General features: G+C 39.3%; 1 pseudogene; it reads right to left on the reverse strand.

Moving 5' to 3' along the window:
* Positions 1-6,942: 6,942 nt before the first annotated feature.
* On the reverse strand, positions 6,943-7,637 carry LOC100773248 (annotated as a pseudogene).
* Positions 7,638-20,371: the final 12,734 nt, after the last annotated feature.

A 20,371-nucleotide genomic window follows, 5' to 3' on the forward strand; every position in this document is an offset into this window, starting at 1 on the left:
TAGCTGTTTGGACTCCTGAGGAATGGTCAGACTTGCTCAAAGAGGCTGTACAATTACACTTTTGACAGCTGTGTTGTTGTGTTAAGTTTCTCCACAACTGCACCAAAGCTCCCTTTTTCCTGCCTCTTTAAATAAGCTCATCCTAATGAGTGACACATTTGGTTGTTTTAGTTCCTCCCCTTCTTTTTTTCCCTCTCTCTACTGCTTGTTTTCTCTTTTAAAAAATTATTTAGTGTGTGTGTGTGTGTGTGTGTGTGTGAGAGAGAGAGAGAGAGAGAGAGAGAGAGAGAGAGAGAGAGAGAGAGAGAGAGAGAGAGACATGCCACAGTACTTGTGAGAAGTTCAGAGGATAGCTTGTGGGAGTCAATTCTCTCATACTATATGGGTCCTGGGGATGTAACTCAGGTTGGCCGGCTTGGTGTTGGGGTGTTCACTCACTGCCAGCTTGATGTCTCTTTCTTGTAGCACTGAGGGTTTTGAAAATGCTGGGAGTGCTCTCCTACTGATTACTTTGCCCGATTTTCATTTTACCAATGGCCAACCCAATAGCCTGCACAATAGTTTTTGCACTCTCTTGTCATAGGAGACATTGGAGGTTGGTGACAGTAGGGTGGAAATTTTGTAATTACTGTACTTACCTATGAAATCCTCCAAAAAATTGTCTATAAGAAAGTTAAGAAAATCTTTATGCCAATTTCATTTTCACTTATCTACAGACAGAAGGGGCGCAAGTATGTAATTATGCTGGAAAACATCTTCCCTCTAGTGCAATGCTTTTTGCTGAGGCTTGTTTGGGTCATGCCTGCTTGCAGAGACCAGATGCCCTTAAGGACTTCAGGTGAAATTTCGTAGCCTTGGGGAATCTAGGTGTGTGTGTGTGTGTGTGTGTGTGTGTGTGTGTGTGTGTGTGTGTGTGTGTCTGTGTGTGTGTGTATGGGCATGTGTATTATAAATAATTGATATGTAATATATAATATGTATATACAATTTTTACCACATTTATACTCATAAGATTTATCCAGCAAACACACAAAATATAGGAATCTGAGGACTTTATTGACATTTCCCAGGACAATGACTAGATCAGTGCCCGGGAACCACATGTGCTTGATAACTATTTGTTGAGTGGATAAACAAATGAACTTTTCGAGTTTCCTACATCTGACACATAATAAGTGCTAGCTGTTATCTGAAATCAAGCTCTAGACTAAGTCCTTCAAAATGAATACCTGACTTAATTCTCTGGATGACCGAGAAAGGTAATTATCAGTATTAATTCATTTTAAACAAGGAGAGGAGAAACCCAGAAATGTATTAATATGCTCAAGGTTACACAAACAAAAGAGACAAGTGGCAGAGCTCAGCCGTGCATAAGATGAGCCCAGCTTGTTGCCTCCTAAGCCTGTGCCCTGGTTCTTGGTACTACTCTCTCTTTGCTACTGAGGAATAAATAATCAAAGCCCTGTGCCCTTTCATCACTGCCTAGTGGCTCCAGAACTGCCGAATGTTTCAATTTAAACAGAAGAACAGTAGACCTGTGTATGAGCTGCCTCTTCCTGCTCTGAAGCGCACAGTCTTTTGAAGAGCAGAGAACAGATACTTGGGGCATAGAAAAGGGAAACTTCAACAGCTTGAATTCCAGATGAATGTCTTCAGTTAGTGTTATTGATCCCCCCTACATGGAGCAGCTGGTAAAGGGCTTGTTTTAACTTGCTTTTTCTCCGGACATCTCAAAGTTTTGCTTCACAATAGTCACAGAATAGAGAGATTGCCTAAACACAACCCAAAGCCTTCTGATGTGTTATTTTGAGAAATTATACTAATGGGCCCTTCTGATGGTAATAGCTGTTTTCAAGGGATGGGATGTAGTGAGATGTAATGGCTTATTACAGACTAAAAACGAGGCTTTTCTGAGAGTCAAGAAAAACATCAACAGCACTGCTCACTTACAGTTCAGGGTCTTGGGATCACCGGTATGCTAGTGAGTCTTTGTAACAACCATTAGACAAGAGTATATGTTAAGAGTATATGTATGGATCTGAAGGAAATTGGGCCAGGTTTCCAAAAATTTAATGAGCTACCAGAAAATAAGTTTTTTAGTTAAAATTTGTACTTATTTGACAATGTCACATATGAGTAATGTATTTACATCATTTCTGCCTCTCTTTCCCCTTCCAACTCCTTCCATGTCCAACACTCCCTTTAAATTCACGACCTCTTCTATAATTATTATCATTACATATACATGTGTAACAATGCATATCTTGAAACATACTTAGTCCATTTGATGTTGTTCTTTTGTATACGTGTTTAGGGTGACCACTTGGGATCGACTAACTTATCATGAGGCTTGTCCCTGGAAAAAAACAGATTTTCCCTCCCTCAGTAGTCATTGATTGCCTGTAGCTCTTCATCAAGGGCTGTAAAATAACCCCCATTCACACTGCATGTTGACTGCTATGGTCGTTATGCAGGTCTTGTTTAGGAACCATATTGTTTAGAGTTTATGGATGCAGCTTCTCTGTCATGTCATGCCATATCATGTCATGTCAACCTGTTCCTATGGCCTTTGCCAGATTTCCATCCTCTTTATCTCAATGCTTTCTGAGTCTTAGGTATAGGGGTTATAGTGTAGATGCAGCAGTCAGGGAGGGATACCCCACAGTCATTTGTTGTCTTCATTTTGACCACTTGCAGAACTCTGTAGTAGCCTTCATCTACTAAAAAGAGAAGCTTCTTGGATGTGGGTATAAGGATAAGTAGAATCTATTTTGATGTAGGAAGATGACAGCATTAGCTTTTTCTCTACGGTCTCCAGTAGGCCTCTTCAGCCATAGAGAGTTGCTAGGTTCATAGCACCAGGCGTGAAAGAATTCATTACTATTGAGTGGGTATTTGGTTGATTTAAACAGCCACCAACTGTAAAAATAAGAATTCAAATGTGTGAGCTTTTGAAGGTTACTACTTTTGCTTGAAGAACATCTTAGTAGTCTCATCCTACTTGTTATTCTGTACAGGCTTCCACATAAGTTACAAATTAGGTAAAAATAATACATGAACATTTTCCACTCATTCTGTTATTAAAATACTAAAACAAAATAAAATTATTTTATTTGGGAAAATATATACTATTGTTGAAAAGAAAATTTATTCTTAGTGCTGTCAAAAGATGTTTTTCTCCTTTGTGCTTTGATCTGAGCAAATAACTATTTCCCTTCCTTGACATTTCTCATTCATTGTTTTAGCCAAAATAATATATTTTAGGATTTATAGTCTGCGTTCTTTGTTTTGTCTTTGAAAGCATATATTTGGTGTACTTATATTTTATTTGGAAAAGCACATTTGCTGCATTAGTTTAGCAGAGTCGCCATCAGTATAAGACAAGGGATTACTACAGGGATTATAACTTCCATAGTGTGGGAGAATCGGAAAAGTCAAAGGCCAAAAAGGTAACTGGAGGGTCAGAAGAAACAAAAACCACCAGATACCAAGTAGCCTCAAGGACACCCCTAGATGCCAAAATAAGACTGTGGAGACAGGTTCTTGAGGGCTTTGTGTGTGGCAAGGGTTTGGGGGACACACGCTCCTGTGCATCCTCCGTCATCTTGGAATGGCTTAGGCTGCTATTGAGAGGCACGGAGATGAAGTGGAGGCCAGACAGGATTTTCAGGAATCCATTGTTCACTGTCAGTTTGTTCCTAGAGCCACCACAGTGACTTTCAGACACTCATAGCTCATTCTTAACTTCCACTACTTCGTGCCAATTCTATCCTAGAAAAATAAAAGGAAGGGGATTTTGGAAGTATATTCTGTTTTTAGTTCCAAATTTGCCTTTAACACGACAAATTTAGAGTTAAAATCATTATAGTGTTTGCCAAGGCCAGTTATATTGAGAAAATGTTGGTGCTAATAACCAGCTTGTTGTTCTAATATTCCAACTTAACTAATTGTGTAAAGCAGCTTGATAGCCAAGCACACTGAGTCAGAGTAAGTTCATCAGAGTTTAAGATCTAACAGGACTAATTTCTACTTGAACTATGAAATTGTTTAAATGTTAGTTACTTCATCTGTGACAGGAAGATGCTAATACTATTTCCAATGTAGCGTTGTTGAAAAGTTAAAACTTTGCTGGCATAATGAATCAGTGGGTAAGAGAGCTTGTCACCAAATCTGAAGGCATGAGTTTAATCCCCAAGATCTACATGGTTGAAGCAGAGAACTGATGCCTGAAAATTGGCCTCTGATCTCCACCTAAAATGCATAGCAACTATATACACAAATTCAGACTCTCACACACTAAATAAATGTAATTAAAAAAATTAAAAGACCCGCTAGACATTGGTGGCACACGCTTATAATTCCAGCACTTGGGAGGCAGAGGCAGGCAGATCTCTGTGAGTTTGAGGCCAGCCTGGTATACAGAGCAAGTGCCACTACACAGAGAAACCCTGTTTCAAAAAAAAAAAAAAAAACCAAAAAATAAAGAAGTTAAAAGACCTATCTTTTATTTAAAAATAGGAACAGATATACTGAACTTGTACCTTGAGTGGCAAATCACAATCACAAAGGAATTGTTATCTCATATACATTTGTGTTTCTTTTATTGCCTGAACCAAGAATCATCAAATGCCATAGAAGGGACAAAGGAGACAATAGGCAGCCTGATTGAGAGTTCTTCTTCATCAAAATTCTATTTCCCACTGTCTTAATTTTTTGATAGTTATTCTTTTAGACTTTGGATTTTACACAATATGTTTGCTCACTTTATTACAAGCTTTGTGGATTCTGCATTTTCCATGTAAAAGATAATTCTTCCATAAATTCCAATGATTTTAGCCACAAAAATATAAGGGTTTATATAAGAACATCCTTGAAATGTCTGGTTTTGAACTTCATTGGATTCTCTTCTGTTTTTTTCTTTTTTGTAACTAATAAGTTTTCTGAAGGTAGCTCTTCATCAGATTTACTGTCTATGTCACCCACATGGCATGTGGTTTGTTTGGTTGTTATTCAATTTATAAAACTGAAATGAAGAAAGTGTCTCATACTACAAATGAATTGACATTTAGTTTATGAAATCAATTGGATGTTTTTTTAACAAGGTTTTATGTTTAAGATTTTCCCTGTGTTTATTATTTTCAAACACATTTTCTTGATAATGAATAAAAATAATAATAAAACTTTATGGTGTGGAATTAATAGGAAAATATAAAGAACAAAATGAAAAATACCTGTAATCTCACTGCACAGAGAAAATTGCTGTTAATAATTTGAGTTTGTTTTTCAGACCAGTTTCTCTTTTTTCATATAAAATTGATAAATGGCATGTATGTTACTATACAGACACACAAATACATTTTTATCTCATTCAGTTTGGTATCCCACTCCATAGAATACTTTCCATATAAATGACTGTTTTATTAACTGTGCAGTTATTGGCAAAGCTCTTGTCACAGTGCCTGGTATGTAGTGGACACATAGTGGACACATAGTGGACATAGTGGTAACTGTTGCTAATATCTGTATATATAAATATTTAGAGATTAAAATGATTATTATTAAAATGTATAGAATTATAGAAATTTTAATTTATCCAAATGTCCCTTTCAAAACAATAGAAAAATGTAAGTATTCTTAGAAAGTCTATTTCTTGTTTTCTAAGGAACAAATGTTCTTTGTCCTTTCATGTATCAGTAGTATATCCGTGTTCTGTGCTAGCAATAATATGGCCTGCCTCAACTGGTAGATTTGTGTTTCTCAAATAACTGTGTGTCTATCCATTTCTTCTGGTATTTTCTAGTTTTACTTCCATATTTTTCATCAAGACATAATATGTATCTCTGCTTGAAGATCAGATTTTCAATAATAATCATTTTAATTTAATAATTTGTATTTTAAATGTGACTTTACCTAGATTTAACATCATGGGTATTCCTGGTGGCTTTGAGTTCTATATGTTTCCTACATGTCATGGGATTGATCCCCAGGACCTCATGCATGTGGGCAATTGCTATGCCACTGAGCTAGAGCCTAAGCTCCCCTAAGGTTTTTACATTTAACTGACTTTAATTGTTCTTTTTCATTTTGTTAATTGAGGAATTAGTGTCATTCATGCTCATGGGTCTGTTTTCATATATGATATACTTCTTCTTGCCCTTGTTATTAATTCCCAATTAATACATTTTCATTAGTGTATTTCCTGGGTTCTCTCCTCTATCGATCGAGAGGCATACTATGCTTGCTTCATTTTTTAAAGATTATTTTATTTATATTTCTAGTCATTATCTTAGTAAGATGCACAACACCTTCTTGATCTCCCTTTATTTTTTCTTTTATTGTGGCCTCATAATAGCCCTAAATTCTTCATCTTTATTTGTTTTATTTTGAATTTTTAGGTCAGCCATAGTAATGGTTAAGTAAACACTGGATGTGCGACATTGTTTTTAGTTTCAGTGGGCCTTTACTGATATAAATTGACAGACAAAAAAAAAATCAAGTTTTTTACCAACCATCTTTTCTGAACTTTAAGAACTCAGTAAAAGAGTCTGGTTTGCGCATCTGTATAAAAATATAACATGCCAACAAACTAGAGCCCCATGAGACACAGCTAATTAAACAGAAAACTGATTTCTCTTTCTCCAACATGTTTACAAAAATTTATTCTCTGTTTTTTTTTTTTTTTTGTAGACCTGATTCTGTATAGTAAAGAACATTGGGATATTCTTCCATTATTGGGGCTGGAGAAAGCACCTAGTTGTTTTTTTTTTTTTTTAATCAGAAATTTTAATTGTCAGTCAGAAAAAAAATGAGTGTATAACTTTCTCTGAAAAAATTGATTCTGTGTGGGTTGCAGTTATTACATAGAAGGAATAAGACTGCCTGTAAGTTAAATTACCTTACTTTCTAGTCAGATAATGGCAGAAGGCCCCATTTCCAGTCTGATTATAAAGGTACATGTGGCCCAAAGAGGCTAAGATTATGTAAGTACAAAACGAGAAAGGCAAAAAGCAGTAAGTTAGGGCATGCAACCGGTTCTAGGAGGAAAATCTCAGAAATAACCCAGGGGGCAACAGGGAACATTTGGCTGGAATTTGAAGTTCTTCTGTCGTCTTTGTCTTTTGCTCCACGGTTGAGGATGAGTGTGAACTCGATGTAGTTCAAGTTCCCCATTTTGTTAATGGGGGCCTCCCTGTACAGCTCATCCACTTCCTCATCTGTGAACCGGTCACCCATGGTTGTGAGCAGCTCCCTCAGGTAATCCTCTTGGACTCTTGGATGGTGCCAGTGTCTTCCTCATCAAAGCAAGCGAAGGCACATCTGATGACATCCTCAGGATCTGTGCCATTCAACTTCTCTCCAAACATAGTGAGGAACATGGCGAAGTTGATGGGGCCTGGGGCCTCGTTCATCACGGCATCCAAGAATTCATCAGTTGGATTTTTCCCCATTGAAGCGAGCATGTCATGCAAGTCCTCCTTGTCGATGAAGCCATCCCGGTTCTGGTCGATCATGTTGGAGGCCTCTTTGAACTCCTGGATCTCGGACTGGTCAAACATAGAGAATACATTGGATGGTGCGTGCTGAGGGCGCTTCTTGGTGGTCTTGGTCTTGGCCCTTTTGCTCAGCATGCTGGTGGTTAAATCTCTCCTCAGCCACGGGAACCAAGGCAGTCACCGTGAAGCCTCTGGCCACTTGAAACCGACCTCACCCACAAAGCGCCTAGTTGTTAAAAGCACATAACAATCTTGGAGAAGACCTGAGTTCAGGTCCCAGCACTTACTTCTGGCAACACAACCACGTGCAACTCCAGCTCCAAGGGATTCAACACATTCTTATGGCCTCCACAGGCATCCACACATATACAAACAGACGTGCACATACGTACACATAAAATAAAAAGTTCTTAGAAGTTTTTTTCTACCATCTTTGCTGAACAAAACTTGTGCTTTTTCCCCAAGGGTTTTTGTTTGTTTGTTTGTTTCATAAATTGAGAAGTGACTTGGTGTTTTTCTAGGCACACCTTCTCCAACAACCACTGTTTAAAATACAACAGACTGTATCTTACTAACACAGTCCTCTCCTTCCTGTTACCTATGAGAGTTTCACTCCATTTTATAATCATGTTTACCATTAATTTTTTTTGTATTCAATCATTACTTGCCGCTGATGATCACCACCACTGGTCCTCATGTGGAAAAAAGTTCTAACAAATGTTGGCTCAAATATTTTGATGCCATTTTTATCTGAATTTAGACATTCAAGAAAGCCTACCCTGACAGCTATTCTCCCCTACAAGTTCTAAAGAGTTGGTAACAGGTAAGAGCCAAATGAGGAACACCAGGAGTACTTGGCTGCCTGTTTGTTCCATATGATGGTCAGAGCTGAACTGAAGATAATTCAGCAGCATGGAAATGAGCAAACCTAACAGGAGAACCAAGTCCTAACGTATTGGTTTATAAAATCATTAAATAGGGAAGATCAGACTCAAGGTTGAATATACCAGTGAACCTCAAACAACATCTCCAAACCCAGCCACCTGGGAAGGTTATAACAGAAGTTTCTCCACTTGTTAGAATCAGTAAACCTTCAGTTCAAAGAAATCTTTTCATGTCCAGGAATCCACTTCTGTTGTTGACTGCATAACCATGCCCTATTTGTTACAAAATGTCCTAGCAAGAGGACGGATGACAGTCTATTTTTTTTTAAGCCATAAAGGTTGGTAGGGACTGGACTCCATGCTGTCTCAGAGAAAACAAAGGCTCCCATGACTGTGCTTCCATTAGCAATGTCACCAGTGGCTGTGGAAAGTACAATCTGTACCACCCTGGCTTTCCCAGATCTCCTCCAGGTGTGCTTGACCCATCAAACCCAAATAATATCTGGAACTTTAGCTGAAAAGTTTTCCATTCTCTCATCTGTAGTACTCTTCTCTGGGGGAGGATAGAATGGATACACAGACTGTTGTAACTTAAGAAGAGCAGCATGTGAGAAAAAGATGCCATGTGATAGGTTTCAAGCACAGGTTTTTTTTTTTTTTAATTAGGGAAAGGGATCATAAAAAGGGGAAATGGAATCGAAGTGACTAGCCTCTGGAGACAGAAGCAGCAGAAGAGAGAAGAAAGGAAAGAGGGGAGAGAGAAGAAAGAGGGGGAGAGAGAGGGAGAGAGAGAGAGAGGAAAGAGGGGGAGAGAGGGAAACAGACAGAGGAAGAGAAAGGAAGGTAGAGAGAAGGATGGGAGCTAGGCAGGGCCCTTTAAAAGGGAACATAGTGAATATACACAGGTGGTGCTCTTAGTGGCTGCCGCTGAAGGCGTATCCTGTCGGAACCCCAAGGACAGGCCAGTACAGATGCATGAATGTTAACACAGAGTCAAATCTCCTAGCAACCATACTAGTAAACAAAGCTGAGCATGTTGAGGGTGAAGATTGCCTTCCTTCAATCCTGGAGACCCAGTGTGGGTGGTCTATAAAGCAAGGCTAAAAAAAGAAGATGGTATGCTCTACCTGAGTAGGTACTATGTAAACTTTTCCTAAGGAGACAGGCAAATATCTTTTCACCCCAGAGAGGGTAATACAGCTAGATAAAAAAATGATTCCTTTTAAGTTTATTTTGGTGAAACAATGAGTATAATTAGGGTTATTCATAGGACTATGGGTTAGAAGTCACTTAGAAAGGCATGGCTCCACCATCAAAGAAGTTAAAAAATAGTCTCCCTCCTCTAGGAACCATCAACTGTCATATATCCGTGGGGAGAAGGGTGACCACTGACCCTCTCCTGATAGCATCTATTAACTGACTATAAGTCTTGGTGAAGGGCAGGGCCTGCTTTTTGAGCCTGCTCCCTAGCAACCATCAACTGTCTATAAATCCTTGGAGGGTGTGGCTTCATGCTTTCCACCTTATCACCTCCATGGCAGTATGTTAGTGTGCCAAATCCTTCTCTTAGTCACAGCCATCAATAAGGCAGGAAGACCACATTACTGGCAGCTTTCTTTGTGCAATTTTCTCACTTCCCTAATTTGGCTTACTCCTCAGCACTTCACTTTTATTTGAAGCAATCTGCTTTACTATGAATCCCTCTCAAAACAGACAAAAGAACAAATGCTATGTTTTCAGTATAAATTGACACAGAGTAATCATAAATATTTCCATTACCCAAAAAATTGGGGAGCAAGAAAAGATCAGACCAAAGCAAGATGGAATCCCAGGGAGGCTAACAGCAAACCCTGGAACTTCAAGTCTAATCTCTGGCGCTCATGATAGTATCATTTAGGATCCAAAAGCTTTGAACGTCTATGTCTTTCCAGGTCTGTTACCTACAGCACATGTGACCATTCTCTTTATGATGGCTCAACCAACTGTGGAATGAAACTATCCAGAAAAAGAATTGTATGGAGACTACAGATATATGGACTTGTTTGTCATTATTTCCTTAATGATATAGCCTAACAAGGCAAGTAGGCTTCAGAGATACTGTAGGCTGTATTCCAGACCACTGTGGTAAAGTGCTTTTCACAGCAAGGGGAGTCACAAGGCCTGCTTGGCTTCCCAGTGTACTTAAGGTTATGTTCACACTCTAATGTAGCCTCTAAAACACACACACACACACACACACACACACACACACACACACACACTTACTTTGTCCCAATGTAAACCCCCTAATTATAAATATTGTTGGAAAAGATGCTGGGAAAGTAGTATTGATAGACTTGCTTAGTGAAAAGTCAAAGAATAGAGATGTGGGTCCTGGTTGGCTTCAGGGAAAGAGCCTGAAGAGCTGAAAACCTGATTGATGTCCAAGTCCTAGGAGCTCTAACACTAGAAGGACCTAGGTAGAGTCCTGATACACAGCAACACAGAGTGCGTGGTCATGTTGACTAGAACCTGCTGCTGCTGGTGCTAGCTGCCACTAACAGCCACTGGTCTCTGCTTCATGACAGTCAAATCCCAGATCAGGAAGCTCTGATAGAGCCTCTAGGGCTATAACTCTCTAGCCTCTGGAGCGCTGAGGTACAACTTTTAGTTTTCAGGACTCAGAGCCATACGCATCAGGGCCTGATGGTCTACCCAGTGGGCCATTGGCATTCCAGGGCTTGGAACTGCCTATACTGAAAAAAAAATTCTTGCTTATTCTTAATTTCCATATGGATAGATAAAATGAATTTCAACCAATGAATCAGTAGCCATGAGGGGATACTTCTGTGGGATCCTGTTGATGCTCCTGAATTGAAAGTCTAGGAAATCAGGGGATTTCTCTAACGTAGAAGCCCCAGGAGTTTCCCATTTTTCCACTGGTCCACACTCAGATGCCAGTACTTTCTTAAAATTACCGCTGAAGTCTTCTTACTAGAACACAGCCCTAGTGCCATCTGTTCCAGGTAACCAGATCTCAGTTATTGATTCTCCCTGGAGGCATCTGTCACTTCATGTTTATGGAGGGAATGGATCTGTGGCTTCAGTTCTCTGATAGATCTAAGAAAGGCTATTGATTTCTTAGTTTGGCTTTATTTTTTCTTAGTGTAAGGATGGGAATAAAATCTTCCACTGGCTTTTATATGAGAACTGGAATTAGAAGTTTTCTTGATGGAGTCTTCGGAAGTCATCTTGCCATTTTTTTTTCCTAAGGTATTTTAATTTTTCCTGTTAGCTTTGCCAGGTGAATAAGCAGGAGAGCCATCTACTGATATAATCTAGCTCTGTGGTCAGGGTTGTTTGTATTCTAGACTGACTAGAAGTTGAATACCACAGTAGAATGTGTAAAGAGTGATTTAAATGTTTTCTAACATTTGCTAAATATGAATATCTAAAAGTTTTCCTTTCTACATTACTTACAGAGCTCTAGAAAAATCTCACTTTCTCAAAATTATATGCACACCACACACACACACACACACACACACACACACACAGAGAGAGAGAGAGAGAGAGAGAGAGAGAGAGAGAGAGAGAGAGAGAGAGAGCACATTATGTGATGTCTCAGGCCTTTCAACCTCTCTCCAACTTCATGAGAACTTATTTTTAGCTGATACAAAATTACTTATTCTAAGTAAGTTATGTTATGTAGTACTTTCTCCCTGCAACAGACTTGTGATAACTATATCTTTTTACTCTATGGATAACATTGTCAAAATAGTCTTAATCTTTGAAAATTCAAAACAATCTACTCTGCTACAAGAATAGTGTCTCATATATCTAAATATTTTACAGCTGTGACTAAAGGGGAAAAATGCCCCCAAACCCACATATGCTTGTTTAAACACTATTGGAACAGCCAGAAGTAAAAGAAAACATGAAAACGACTAGTGTTAATTCTATACAATTGTAACTTCAACAGTCACTTCACCATGGACAATGATTGTTTTTCTGAGGACTCTCTTATCTCCACCTCTCACACACAGAGAAAGGCCCTATCATTAGATCTGTGATTCTCTTCCAGAGGATTGTAGTTGTTTGGAGTGGACAAAGGGGAAGTAATTGTATTTTAAAACAGATTTAGAATTTTGATTGAGAGATATTTTGACCTGGTATGTCAATCACTTACCTTAAAGCTAATAGACTTGAAAGCTGTCTGGTGGTCATTATCTGCTTTCTTCATGCTGAGTCAAAGAAAGCCATTCTTCTAGTCCGTGGCTACTTAGAGAGAGACAGGCAAGTAAAAACACACAACCTGGAAGGGATACATAGGAGCAGGAAGGGTTTCAGTATGGTTCCATGGCTAGCTTGTGCATGGAGTGATACTCATTTTGTTTTTCTTGTAGTAAAATTCCCTCTGCTGCCTATGTTGTTTGGAAGCATATGTCTGACAACCACAAGTTAGTAAAGACATTGTTAATGAGAGTCAGAAAGGACTTTTATGGACAAGAGAAAGATGCATTTTTTAACATTGATGTTTAAAATTTCCTAGATACACAGTTGTACTTGAATTTTGTAATAATGATTAAGTTACTCATTTTTTTGAGTAATGATGTAAGAAAACTCTGTATTATTCCACAAATCTTCTATTTATGGTTATAAGATTGAGAAATGGAAAATTGATTTGATTTCATTAGTTCAATGCTTATATCTACTTTCTATTTATAAAGCTTTGATAATTTTCTAAGCTGAAAGATTTATTTTTTACTAACATGAATTATTAATCTACCCAAATAAACTTCCATGTTGTTTAAATTTTTGGACTTTCTGTCCCCAAAATAAGGGGGGGTGCATTTATTAAATAGCCAGATATATAGTATGCTTATAGTCTTTGGAAAATAATAAAAGAATAATGTGAAAGATGGGTGGATGAACCAATCATTGCTACAGAGGTGTTTTTCCAGAGATACTAACAGCTTCCAACTGATTTCATTTCACCAGTTCTTAGGAATTTTGACATTTGTCCTTCTTTATAGGTAAGTATTAGGCTTGTAGGACCATCAGACAGAGAGCTTGAGGACACTAATAAGTTGTGTGACTCTTGTTCAAGGTAGGATTAGACAGTCAAAGTGTGATGCAAGTATATAATTGCTGTACTATGCCTACAAATTTAGTGTAAAAATTCTGGCCAAAAGATATTAACAGATCATTCTCTTTTGTATGTATGTATATATAATACATGCATACGTATTCATATATATGGAAAGTGAACACCCAGAAAGGAGATTTAACATGGTTAGACATAATCCTCTGATTAGTATATTTTCACTCTAGAGTTGGAGGCATAGTATCAAAAAATCATTTCTTTGGTAAGCACTTGCTATCTGGCACAGTTATTTCACTTCTTGCTATTTATACAGGAGACATGAAAACTTATTTCTATGAAAGATTCAGTCATGATATTGATAGCATTTTATTAACAATAGTCCCAAGCTAGAACATTTTTGGGTAAATGTGTACACAATGCCTTGGGTGCATACTAGCATATAAAATCCACTACTGATAGATTCCCTGGGATAGATAGACTACTGCAGTTATATGAGTGCAGGGAGACAGAAGAAATATTACATAATCTGTGATTCTATCTCTATAAAATTCTAGATAGTACCAACAAATCTCCAGTTACAGAAGCAAGAGGATCAGTGTTTGCCTGAGAATAAACAGTGAAGGATTGTGGGAGGAAGTTGCTCCAACGGGACCAAATGGCCATAGAAGAGTAGAGTGTGCGTGGTATATATTCAGTTTTTATCAGAAAAGAAGCTTGATAAATTTCCTTTCAAAAATCAAGTTTGATACTCCTTTTCCCCCAAACTTTTTTAATGAATGAGACAGAAGCAATTCAGAGTCTAAGTTTTCCTGTCCTTGAAGATCTTGTGTATATACTTTACACCATATGGCCTTTGCAGATGTGGTGGTATCAAATGTGTGTGAAGGATAGTCTCAAAATGATTTGGTTCATAAACCTGTCAGTTGATTTCATACATCTAATTGAAGCATTTTCTACCTAAAATGTGGCAATTTGCAGAAGTGCCTCTCCTTTATTTACATTGAGTTTTCCTATAAAGCAGCAGGTTTGCAATAAGGCACTTGACACCCCCATGGTATTTTGAAAAAAAAAAAAAACAATATACAATCTGGCACAGGCTAGACTCAGTGTGAGACAGCAGACTGGGGGGATCACTTAAGCAACAACGACTTCTACAACTAAATGAAGTGTCATCTTAAGGAGTCTGCTGTTAATGCAATTTAAATTACTCACCTGAAATTAATATTCTGCTGAGGGAAATAAAGCAATTTAAAAGACCACATAATTTCCTATCACTTTAATGACATTATGTGGTCACGGACAGCTCCCTTATCTAATACAGTAACACTCCAGTTTCTTTGAACACTAAACACATTTTTCCATTTTAATTACTTGGCTTCTGGAGGTAAAAAAGATCTAGCCATTCCCTGCAGATGGTTAACTATTTGAAATTTATGCTTTGCTTCATTACAATTAGGTAAACACGACCTTGACATACTTATTATCAAACCTAATAGTCATTCATAGCAAAGAGGGTAGAAATCAGAGAACTGTGGCCTATCAAGAGACTTCTCCCAGCCCTTCAAGCCCAGAGAGGCCAATTTCATTTTTCTTCTTCCTCACAGAGCTCACACCACCTTCCTTCTTTCCATTTGGACCTGTGAAAATGTTAAAGGGCAATCGCATCTTTCATAACTTCCCAGTGGAAAGGAAAATGATCCCACTGGATTCTTTTGGGGGAGATTTCTGTATTTGGGGGTTCAGTGTATGAGACTATGAGAGGACAAATGTGTTGGCAGTCACTAGTCGCCACAGAAAGAAGCATTGCATTAGACTGTTGATGATAAAAGAGCAGCCCTCATTTCAGAGTTGGCTTGAAAAAGGTCAAAAAGAGCTAAACAGTATGTTGGGTAAATATTTCCATTTCTTAACATTTTCCTTATAGCCTTTCCCCTCCACTTTGTGAGTGTGAATAATCTATAGCGTCAGGCAGGAAATGACATCACTGAGGCCAGGAGTCTGTTGTTGGTGCTCATTCAGCCTTGGTACCTGTGTGGAATCACTTGGGTTCTTACCCTGAGCTAGTGACAAGTGGAGCTGCTGGCTCCCCTCACTTTTACTTGGTTCCCACCACCTTTCTGTGGAAGAGGCAATCCTGAGCAGCCTCCCTGATAAAGGATACTCTTCAGCAAATGCTCATGCCCTGTCCTCTAGATACAAACTACTTTCTTCTGTCTCCGCTGTCCTTTGGGATGGAGTGTGGTGGTAGTGCCTTCTGTATCCTAACAATTAGCAGAACCATTATTTCTGGGGGTATTGGGGGGGAGAAACTAGAAGGAAATACGTTGTGAGACTCCCTTGTCTATAAATTTTCTTTAGATTTACAGACTCCAAAGCATGTGGTGACTTGATGGGGAATGTACTACTGTGTATGTTTATCTTATTGATTATTGAATAAAATAGTTTGGCAATGAGACAGCAAGTTAGATGGAACTAAGAGTCACAGAGGATTCTGGGAAATGTAGTAGAGAAGTGCTGATCCAGGTAGGAAGTGACATAGCAAGGAAACTCATATTTAAGCGAAAGAGAAACAGGAAGGGCCCTTTTTTCCCCCTCGGCTCCTGCTCCAGCAGCTCGATGTAATTCACCAGCAAGGAGGGACGCCAATAAGGCGTCCGATAAGATAAGTCCTATAAAATATATAGATGTATAGTAATTGAGACTGAGCTAACAAATGAGAAGCCTAGTCATTGGCCAAGCAGCTTTGTAACTAATACAAGTCTCTCTGTGTATTCATTTGGGCCTAACTCCGGCGGGCGGCAGGCGTAAAGCTCGCACGTGGCGGTGGGGCTCAGGTGGCTTTTGGCAAAAAGATTTATCGTAACAGTGACTGATGAATAGCAGCAGCCTGTGATACTGCCAGGAAAACAGAGCCACAGAAATTTCTAACTACCCAGGCTTCCCCTACCTGGCTCTCCTTCCCACAACCTCCTGAATGGTCCTGTAACCCCCAGAGGAGTTTTATGTTCAGGATGGTCTCTGTTTTCTTTGGTTTGCCAGAAACCAAAGCAGAGCTTGGTGTAAAGTTTCCTTTATCACCCATCAGACATGAGCCTGGAGCATGTCCCTTTCTGGGGCTTCAGTTTCCCCCACTGTTTAGTGGTATCAATAGTCTATGATAAACTTTTTTGTTTGTTTATCATCATCTTGTTGTCTAGGAGTTCTGGGTGGAAATTCGATGCTAAAGATAATAGGTGACAAGATCCAAAACATACCAGCTGGTTTGAATCATGAAGAAATAGGCCAAGTTGTTCTGAGGCATAGAAACCATGTGTAAAAGCCATCTGCAGGCCAGGTTGATCAGAAGCTTTAAATAAACCCTCTTCTGGGTTTGTTATGGCTGAAGGCATGGCCTCACTTGTGTGGATACTGATGGCCTCAGGTAAGCATCAGGTTCATAAACAATTATGCAGATGCTTTTGTCCATACCTTACGTACGAGCCCTGCTGTTGGGAAACAGTTTTGTGCCACTGTTAGTGAAATGGGAGCTTGCATAACACCTCACCTCATTACAGGGATGGGAGGCACAGCAAAAGTCGAGAAAAGGGAAGGAAACAAAACCCAGTATCTTTAGGTTGTAGCCTCAGTACATTGCTTTAATATGGGTTATGTAGGACTGGGGAGATGACTTGGTGCCTGCTGTGCATGCCTGGGGACATAAGCATCTTTAGAACTCATGTCAAAAGCTGTAGGTGCATCAGGTTTGGTGAGGGATGCTGTCTCAAAGAAAAAACAAATAAGCAAAGGAAAGACACCAATGTCACTCCCAAACTTTGGTTCCTACACTAACATATACACATTTGCATGCACACCTGCTCATCCATATGTATACATGCCACACATACACCATCACACACACACACACACACACACACACACACACACACACACACACTTACATATTATTCAATCTATACCATCATTGAATGAGCTTTGGGTGCAGTCATATTATCTCTCATTGAAAACCCTTCTGGGGCCTCTGGTAGTGGACCAGCATTTACCCTATGTGGAGCCCATTCCACATAGAGGGATACTCTCTCAGCTTAGACACATGGGGAGGACCTAGGCTCTCCTCCAAATGATGTGACAGGCTGAAGATCCCCCCATGGAAAGCCTCACCCTCCCTGGGGATCAGAAAGGGGATGGGATAGGGTTCAGTGGCGGATTGACATGTAAAACAAGACTTTCTAATTTAAATAAAACGAGGAGAAAGAAGGAAACTCTTCTGTCATCCTAGCTCAAACCTAACATTCTTGGGGCTGGGATGTTATTATGAATAATAAGAATCCTGGGATGTTATTATGTAGTTTAAAGTGGGATGTGTAAACAGATGAGGTGTATAACATCCCCTGTAACCTTTGCTTCTGGGGTGTGGCTGCTTGGGACCAAAGCTCTAGACATTACAAACAAATGAATGAAGGGATGAACCCACTTTTTCTCCCTCTGCTTAGGCACTGTTTTATTTATGTGCAAGTGTGTGTGTGTGTGTGTTTGTATGAATGGGTGCCACATGTGTGTGGTTGCTCTCAGAGGCTAACAGAGGAAGTGAGATCCCCTAGGACTAGTGTTGTAGGCACTTGTGAACCACCCGATGTGGGTGCTAGGAACTGCACTTGACTCCTCTACAAGAGAATCAAGTGTCCTTAACTGCTGAACCATCTCTCCAGTCTTCTCCCCTAGCTACTTTTAGTACATACAAAATATACACAGTATTGCATAATGCCTGATCCACAATAATCAGCCAGAAACTGCTGAGTCCTTGAGCCACATATATTGGGTTATAGTGTCCATAGGATATCTGTTGGCAGCGTGAGTCACCTGAAGGCTTATAGTCTTCATTAGTCTTCATCTTGCATTAGGGCTCTCAATCTTCTTATCCATTTATTGGTGCTTACTTGCCTTGGCTTGCTGACATAAATTCCATGGGGTCTGTTAGATAGTCAGAATTGGCTCTTTTTCCATGACATCTATTAGAATTACCCATCTTAGCTTTCTGTTTCTTGTGTGCAGATTCTCCTTTGGAAATATTATGCATTCCCATAGTTTACAGTAGCATTTTTTTTTAGACATTCAACTTGAATTTACTTGTCCTGGGTAATTCATACTTCCACATATTGGGCCTATTTTTCCACTGCTTGTGTTTTTCATGTTTCTCAAGCATTTAAAATACGGTGTGTGTAAGACTGAATTCTCCAGCTGTGTCCTTGAAAACTACTCTTTTTACATTATTTTCATCCAGTTGTTATCTACCCAGCTATGGCACAGAACATACTCTTATGCAAACCACTATCATCCCTTAAGAACTTTTCCTTCCTTCTTTCCATCCTTCCTTCCTTTCTTCCTTCCTTCCTTCCTTCTTTCCTTCCTTCCATGACCTCCTGTATCTCTTCACTGTAAGATAATTGCTGTGTGTCTAAACAGAAATTTCACCTTGAATCCTCCTAACATGTACAATTAATGTTTTTCCCTCTATTTATGTATTTACTTAGGTGCTATAGATTGAATCCAGGGCCTTGTGAATACAGATAGGCACTCTGCCAATAAGTGACCCTAGAGCTAGCTCTTGTTTTTACCAGACAGGACCTCACCCTACAGCCTTGGTTGGCCTGATGTTACAGAACGCAGGCTGGTTATATAGTGTCAGTTGTCTTACCTCAGCTTCCAAAGTGCATGGATTATAGGCATAAACTACCATGCTTGGTGATTATTATTTTAATAAAAATAAAATCATTCATTTTCCTGGTATCAAATCTTTCAATGATATTCCATGGCACTTAGCATGAAGCTCAAGCATTACATGCAGCTCTGAAAACACTGCAAGACTGGTTTCTGAGTCTGTGTTCAGCATCATCACCCTTCATCTCTGAGTGTCTGTGTTCAGCACCATCACTCTTCATCTCTGCCTCTGTTTGTCTTTTCTCATATTTCTGTTCGTTTCTTCAACATTTCTTGTAGCTCATTCACCTCTGGGTGTTTGCAGTTGTCCCATGTGCTGTTTATGGCTCTCTGTCTAGCTCTACCCTGAGCACTCCAGTCACACTGGTTCTCTTGGATGTAAAAAGTCTACTTGAAGATACTAATCTAGCCGGTCAATGGTGGTACGTGCCTTTAATCCCAGCACTTGGGAGGCAGAAGCAGTTGAATCTCTAAGATCAAGGCCAGCCTGGTTTACAGAGTAAGTGCCAGGGATAGGCTTCAAATCTAAACAGAGAAACCCTGTTTCAAAAATAAAACAACAAAAAGATACTAATCTAATTCAATACAATCTAAACTAAAGTACTTTTCATAGATGCCTTATCTGACACTTTTCCATTATTTTTGTTGTCATATCCACAGCAGTCTTTAAAAGTTGTCTATAGCTTTAGAATTTTTGTGCCCTTTGCTGGGATAGGGCTTAGCACCCTCAACAGACAGTGAGCTCCATAATGTCAGTGCCTATGCCTGCTTTGCTCACCGTGGAAATACAGAGCATAGAGCAGTGCCTGGCACAATCTACTGTGGTCAGTTAAGAAGAGAGAAGCCATGGGAGTGGAAGCAAGTGATGCTCTCATCTACCAGATGTCACCTCATCTGTTCTGAAGTTTGTGGCTTTCTTCCTCCCCTCCCCCACACACATACCAAATACTTTTTTTTTTTTCTTTCTGCTAACCTCATTTTTTGGGATAAGAAAGCACATAATTTACTGTTGTTTCTGCTCATATTCTCTGCCGCTGTTGCCATCATCTCTGCTGTTTGGTTTTGCAGTCTCCTTCCCTTCTTCTCAAGGTATTCAAACTGAGCCACATAAATAGAAAGTTTAAGTTAGGTACTGCAGTATTACTTTGTGCTAATGAAATGGGGGAAAGATCAGGGTAAATGATTAAAGTCTC

This window comes from Cricetulus griseus (genome assembly GCF_003668045.3).
Source record: "Cricetulus griseus strain 17A/GY chromosome 1 unlocalized genomic scaffold, alternate assembly CriGri-PICRH-1.0 chr1_1, whole genome shotgun sequence".
NCBI classification, from domain to species: Eukaryota; Metazoa; Chordata; class Mammalia; order Rodentia; family Cricetidae; genus Cricetulus; species Cricetulus griseus.